Source organism: Xenopus tropicalis, chromosome 4, assembly GCF_000004195.4.
Source record: "Xenopus tropicalis strain Nigerian chromosome 4, UCB_Xtro_10.0, whole genome shotgun sequence".
In the NCBI taxonomy this organism is placed as follows: Eukaryota; Metazoa; Chordata; class Amphibia; order Anura; family Pipidae; genus Xenopus; species Xenopus tropicalis.
The window spans coordinates 47,470,804-47,477,956 of NC_030680.2; the positions used below are offsets into that span (position 1 = coordinate 47,470,804).

General features: G+C 40.6%; 1 long non-coding RNA gene across 1 annotated transcript; it reads left to right on the forward strand.

The window, feature by feature from the left end:
• Nucleotides 1–1,758: 1,758 nt before the first annotated feature.
• LOC101731451 lies at nt 1,759–6,870 on the forward strand. Its single transcript, XR_001170642.2, has 3 exons — nt 1,759–1,795; nt 4,399–4,608; nt 6,686–6,870. It is a non-coding gene; the product is annotated as an uncharacterized LOC101731451 (long non-coding RNA).
• The last annotated feature ends 283 nt before the right edge of the window (nt 6,871–7,153 follow it).

Here is a 7,153-nt window from a genome sequence, read left to right on the forward strand (position 1 = left end):
TCTTTTACAGCGCTCTGGAGGAATTTTGGCCCACTCATCTTTGCAGAATTGTTGTAATTCAGCTTTATTTGAGGGTTTTCTAGCATGAACCGCCTTTTTAAGGTCATGCCACAACATCTCAATAGGATTCAGGTCAGGACTTTGACTAGGCCACTCCAAAGTCTTCATTTTGTTTTTCTTCAGCCATTCAGAGGTGGATTTGCTGGTGCGTTTTGGGTCATTGTCCTGCTGCAGCACCCAAGATCGCTTCAGCTTGAGTTGACGAACAGATGGCCGGACATTCTCCTTCAGGATTTTTTGGTAGACAGTAGAATTCATGGTTCCATCTATCACAGCAAGCCTTCCAGGTCCTGAAGCAGCAAAACAACCCCAGACCATCACACTACCACCACCATATTTTACTGTTGGTATGATGTTCTTTTTCTGAAATGCTGTGTTACTTTTACGCCAGATGTAACGGGACACGCACCTTCCAAAAAGTTCAACTTTTGTCTTGTTGGTCCACAAGGTATTTTCCCAAAAGTCTTGCCAATCATTGAGATGTTTTTTAGCAAAATTGAGACGAGCCATAATGTTCTTTTTGCTTAAAAGTGGTTTGCGCCTTGGAAATCTGCCATGCAGGCCGTTTTTGCCCAGTCTCTTTCTTATGGTGGGGTCGTGAACACTGACCTTAATTGAGGCAAGTGAGGCCTGCAGTTCTTTAGATGTTGTCCTGGGGTCTTTTGTGGCCTCTCGGATGAGTTGTCTCTGCGCTCTTGGGGTAATTTTGGTCGGCCGGCCACTTCTGGGAAGGTTCACCACTGTTCCATGTTTTTGCCATTTGTGGATAATGGCTCTCACTGTGGTTCGCTGGAGTCCCAAAGCTTTAGAAACGGCTTTATAACCTTTACCAGACTGATAGATCTCAATTATTTTTGTTCTCATTTGTTCCTGAATTTCTTTGGATCTTGGCATGATGTCTAGCTTTTGAGGTGCTTTTGGTCTACTTTGGTAGCTCCTATTTAAGTGATTTCTTGATTGAAACAGGTGTGGCAGTAATCAGGCCTGGGGGTGACTACAGAAATTGAACTCAGGTGTGATAAACCACAGTTAAGTTATTTTTTAACAAGGGGGGCAATCATTTTCACACGGGGCCATGTAGATTTGGAGTTTTTTTTCTCCCTTAATAACGTAAACCTTCATTTAAAAACTGCATTTTGTGTTCAATTATGTTATCTTTGACTAACAGTTAACGGTTTTTGATGAGCAGAAACATTTAAGTGTGACAAACATGCAAAAGAATAAGAAATCAGGAAGGGGCAAATAGTTTTTCACACCACTGTACAAGTGGTGTGTGATGCACGCATGAAAATTACGAGCATCGTGTCTGGCTTCCCTAACTCCTCTCATGATGCTTACATCTTAAAGGACAATGAAAGGTTAATATAAATTAAAAGTAAGTCTAAAGGCATTCTTTTTAAGTACTTACTGCATATCTAAATTCCCAGATGCCTGCTTGCTTCTCTGAGATATGGTGCTGGCAGCCTAACAGCAGTGTGAAGACTACAGTGACATCACTGAAATCTCTCTGTCCTTCCTGTAGGCTGCCAGCAGCAGCCTTCCTATTCTCTGAGCATGTGTGTAACTTGATCCTGTCTCCTGTTCTGAGCTACACATGCCCGCCCACCAGCCAATCAGAAGCGGATCTGGCAGAGGGGAGGAGCGGAGGAAATGAAACACGTGCAGTATGAAGCAAGGAGGGAAAGGAAGGGAGAATACCTTTTTAGAGATGGCTGCCTGTTCTAGAAAATGTGAAGTAAGTGTGACTGAGTAAATATTTGATTAGGTGAGCCAAAAGTGTGGCGTTTTTACTAAACAATAGGAGGACTATTGGGCAGTATGCTTTTTAAATTTTGACTTGCATTCTCCTTTAAGGCAGTCCGGGCTTTATGATGCTTTCCAAACAGACAAATGCCTCATGGGTGGCTGTTAGGTAAGTATTTGTGTAATGTCTAGCACAACTTGCCCACATTTGCTTTCTGTCTCCCACTGTCAAACCAGGCCCTGCCTGCCATAAGCTTGTTTTGCAATTGCAAAAGTGCCCTCTTTTGACAGTGGGAGAGTCAAAGCAGCTACTTCTAGTGTCAGGTATCAGTTTTACACTGTCACATCTATTGCAAAAGGGCTGTGTTTTGACAGAGGGAGACTGGAAGCAGTTATTTGTTTGCAGCATCTTATTACATCCACTTCCACTGACGGCCTTTGCGCCAGGTGTACACTCTCTCTTTGGCGTAATCCTTTGAGTCGCGCTCAAACTTCGTCAGTTTGCGTGTAAGGATGCTTTGTCGCAGTTTATCAAGCGCATCCTTTTGCCAGTACTCAGAGGATTACGCCAAAGAGAGAGTGTACACCTGGCGCAAAGACTGTCAAAGTCAGCGCTTCGAAGGAGGATCCCCAAGGATCGGTGTGGGAAACCGCCGGCGCTATTGGAGAAACCGGAGTGAGAGTCGCAGCCTCGTAGCTCCAACAAGCAGCGAGGAAGAGTCACCTGGTATTCCACAGAGGGCACTTTTTTTAGGCACCCCATGCATCGAGGATGAAGGCGTAGTAAGGCCAAAACAGCATATCAATCCCAGGCTACCGATCGGGAGAGAACAATACCCCAGGAGAAACAGACATTAGCAGAGGGGAAAAACTTGGTTATTAACATCTCTTCCTATGAACTTTCTGCAGCTGAACTGTCCGTATTAAATAAAGGGTTAGGTTTTGTTCCCACATACCTTACAAGTATAGAGGACTTGGAAATTGAGTTTCTAAAATTTATACGAAAATTTAATTTAAAAATGTGTCATTTTAATGATGTGAGTGCTAGTTCAACAATCATGTTTAGACAGGTTAATTTTGAGCTTTTGGGTAAGAGTGATGCTAGTTCAACAAATATTTTTAAGAAACCTAGCACAGTTATTCCTGACTGAAAAATTGTTATTGCTGAAATAAGAAAACTGGATGGTAATAATTTGGTAAGGTACCAGAAGAACTTAACGTTAAGTGAGAGACAAGCTCTATGTACATTAAAAAATAACAGCGATATTATAATTCGTAAAGCAGATAAGGAGGGAGGGATAGTTGTACTTGATAGGAGTCAATATGTGATGGAGGCCCTTAGACAACTTAATGTACCAGGACATTATGCCCCTATAGCCAATGACCCCACAGGTAAAATAAAAAAAGAGGTTGATATGATGGTTAATGAAGCGTGGTTGAATGCCATAATTGATAATGTTGAGAGGGAATTCCTTACAACTACACATCCATGGGTCCCTGTTCTATATTTTTTACCAAAAATACATAAAACCCTGCAAAACCCCCCTGGAAGGCCGATAGTCTCTGGCATGGGCTCTGTTTTGGAACCTTTATCTAAATATGTTGACATTTATTTACAGAAGGAAGTACAAAAAATTAATATATGTCTAAAAGACACAACAGACCTTTTAGTCAGATTACAGTAGATACAAAATGACAAACACTTTGGTAAATTATGTCAAGAGTCTCCTCTGTTTTGCTACAAACGAGGGTTCTACAATAAAAGACATTTTATGTAGTTCTGACACTAGACTAGAGAGATCAAGATTTAAAAGTATGCCAAAAATAGGTACTTTCTCTTGTCTAAATTGTAATTGCTGCTCTTCAATAATGAAAGGTAAAGTTATACATCATCCAACTAAGGGGTATGAAATCCCTTTAAAAATCTATGCAACGTGTAATTCCTCATATGTGGTTTACCTATTGAAATGCCCATGTGGTTTGGGCTATGTGGGTCAAACCACAAGAGAGGTGAAATTAAGAATTCAAGAGCATAAAGGGAATATTAGGAATTTTAAAGCTAATACACAAACTGACACACAAATATCTAGACATTTCATTGAACATAAGCATAATGTAGCACAACTCAGATGGTGTGTCTTGGATGAGGTGACTCCAAAATTGAGGGGTAGCGATCGATATACATGGTGCTTACTTGGTAGGCATGGTGATGTGCAGTCCCTGGCACCCTGGTATATGTATGTTTAATTGGTGAATTCTGATTTTAATATATTTTTTTCGAAAAGGATGGATCATCTAAGAACCATTTATACAGATTTTTCTAATTATGGACTTTTTTCCATTTAGGACTTTTCTATAAATATTTTGTAAAAGGAAATATATGGTGATTTAAATTAATTTGGCTGGATATTTTTAAGCACCAATTAATGCTTAGGAGGTGGGGCTATGGGTTTAAATGTTCACTCTGTTGTTAACTACTTACACTTGAGAAAGGGGCTGTAGCCCGAAACATGTTATGTGCTGTGGTTTGAATAAAGGCTGAAGCAGTTAACCTGCGTTAAGGTGCTCTCCTCTTTTTCTGTGATATTCCAAAAGGCCAGGCGGTGAGCTATTGGGGATTGACGGATTGTGCCGTGTGAGCAGTAAGGCTGAGCGTTTATATATTCAACTTTCTGAACCACCATGGATTACCTGGCAATGTGGCTGAGGACCTGGACGACCCCATACATCCCCAAGATCCTGTCCAAGGTGCAGATGACAGAGGGAAACAAAAATGGGCAGAAATCATTACCAATTACTTTTCCTGTAAGTACCTACAATCTTTAATCCCATAAACAAGAAACACCAAACAACTTCTCAAACAAAAATGTTTTCATTTACTGTGAAATTAGTTGCCCGCTTACGAAAGAATGCTCCTTTCTTTTATTTCTCACATCAGTAGTGAGTGGCAACTAAGGCTGATGTTGATTTGAGCTGGTGATTCCCCAACCCAATAAATGTTTATTTACAAAGCACATAGGACTAATGTGTATTAATATTATTGCTTTATACAACATTTGCCACATAAAATAAAAAAAAAAAATAACTTGAAAATTGAAAACATAGTAACATAGTAAAAGATAGTAACATAGTAAGTTAGGTTGAAAAAAGACGTACGTCCATCACGTTCAACCATAATGCCTATATATAACCTGCCTAACTTCTAGTTGATCCAGAGGAAGGCAAAAAACCCCATCTGAAGCCTCTCTAATTTGACGTAGAGGGGTAAAAATTCCTTCCTGACTCCAACATGGCAATCGGACCAGTCCCTGGATCAACTTGTACTAAGAGCTATCTCCCATAACCCTGTATTCCCTCAATTGCTAAGAGTCCATCCAGCCCCTTCTTAAAGCTATATAATGTGTCAGCCAGCACGAATATTTAAATGGAACCTCCCTTCTTATAAACGAAGGGGGTGCCCTCGTGTCCGTTGGAAGGACCTACTGGTAAATAAAACATTAGAGAGGTTATTATATGATTCCCTTATATTTGTATACATAGTTATCATATCACCTCTTAAGCGCCTCTTCTCCAGTGTAAACAGACCCAGCTTGGCCAGTCTTTCTTCATAACTGAGACTTTCCATACCCTTTACCAGCTTAATTGCCTTCTCTGGACCCTCTCTAAGTCAATAATATCTTGTTTGAGCACTGGAGACCAAAACATAACAGCATATTCTAGATGGGGCCTTACCAGCACTCTGTAAAGGGGAAGAATAACACCCTCCTCCTGTGAATCTATACCCCTTTTAATACAGCTCAAAACCTTGTTTGCCCTTGCAGCTGCTGCCTGGCATTGCTTGCTAAAGCCAAGTTTATTATCTACAAGGACTCCAAGGTCCTTCTCCATTATGGATTTGCCTAGTACAGTCCCATTAAGGGTATAAGTGACTTGCATATTTTTACATCCCAGGTGCATGACCTTACATTTATCCACATTAAATCTCATCTGCCACTTAGCCACCTAGTTTGCCAGTTGGTCAAGATCCTGCTGCAAGGATGCCACATCCTGGATAGAATTGACTGTTCTGCAGAGTTTTGTTTCATCTGCAAACACTGATACATTGCTTATAATACCCACCCCTAAGTCATTTATGAACAAGTTAAACAAAAGTGGACCCACTACAGAACCCTGAGGGACCCCACTGAGAACCTTACTCCAAGTAGAGAATGTACCATTAACAACCACCTTCTGTACCCGATCCTGTAGCCAGTTTTCTATCCATGTGCAAACGACTTCACTAAGACCAATAGACTATAGTTTAGAAAACATGCACACTTATATTTTTTTACGCAGCTGTCTACTGGGAGCTGCAGAAGTGCTTGCTGAACAATTACTACTATCTCTAGTAGTAGAGCATGTTGGCATTACTCTACTTGTTTGTACAACACTTATCAAGTTTGTGTTCATTTCCTTTTGTGCATGTGTCATGCTCTCTATCAAGGAATTTTGTTTTTCTACCAGGGAATTTTGTTTTTGTACCAGTGAATTTTGGTTTTCCAACAATGCACCTTCAAGTTTAACATATCTGCCTCATATGAGGCTTGTCGTGCCTGACTATCATTTTAGGCTTTGGTGGCAACACACAAGTCGAGATGGACAGTGTGCATTTTTTTCATTAACGACTTGTTGTGCCATATCAGTGATCTGTGGAAGCGATCTTTTTCAGGTTCCACTCTTTGGGGGGGCACCTGAGATGTTGTGGGTTTGGGCTTGTGTGTGACTTGGTGTTGCTGGGGAGTTTTGGAGGGCTCATCCTCAGAAAACATTGGTACATCACTCAAACATTCCCCAGACTGTCTGTCACTATCATCCCCACTAAATCTCCTTGCTTCCATTTCAGAATCCTCTCGGGGCAGAGAGTGGAGCTCAGTTGAGGACTGTCCTGCAGAGTGCCATTGGCCACCTTTTTGAAAAAAAAAAAAATAATTTCAATGTATGGAATTCTGTTCATGATGCCTGCAAAACTGCATGGACAATAATGTTTAGCATTTGTTTTCCAACATGACAAAGTTTATTTTGCAAAAACTATTTGTGGACATTAAATCATTCCAAATCAGCAAAAAAGGTAAAATGTTTTGCCATACAGAGTGCAAGGGCAAAATCAAGTTGAAAAGATTGACTGTCCAAAATTATAAGATGAATTGACTGCACCTAACCCAGCAAGACACACTTGTCCAATAACACACCTATCTTATTAGCAATACACTGCACTTTTGTAATTGAAACACCTGCAATATACAAAACACATGTCCCACAAAATTAGGTAACAAAATTACCTGGAATGGGTGTCGGAAGTGGTTACTGGTAC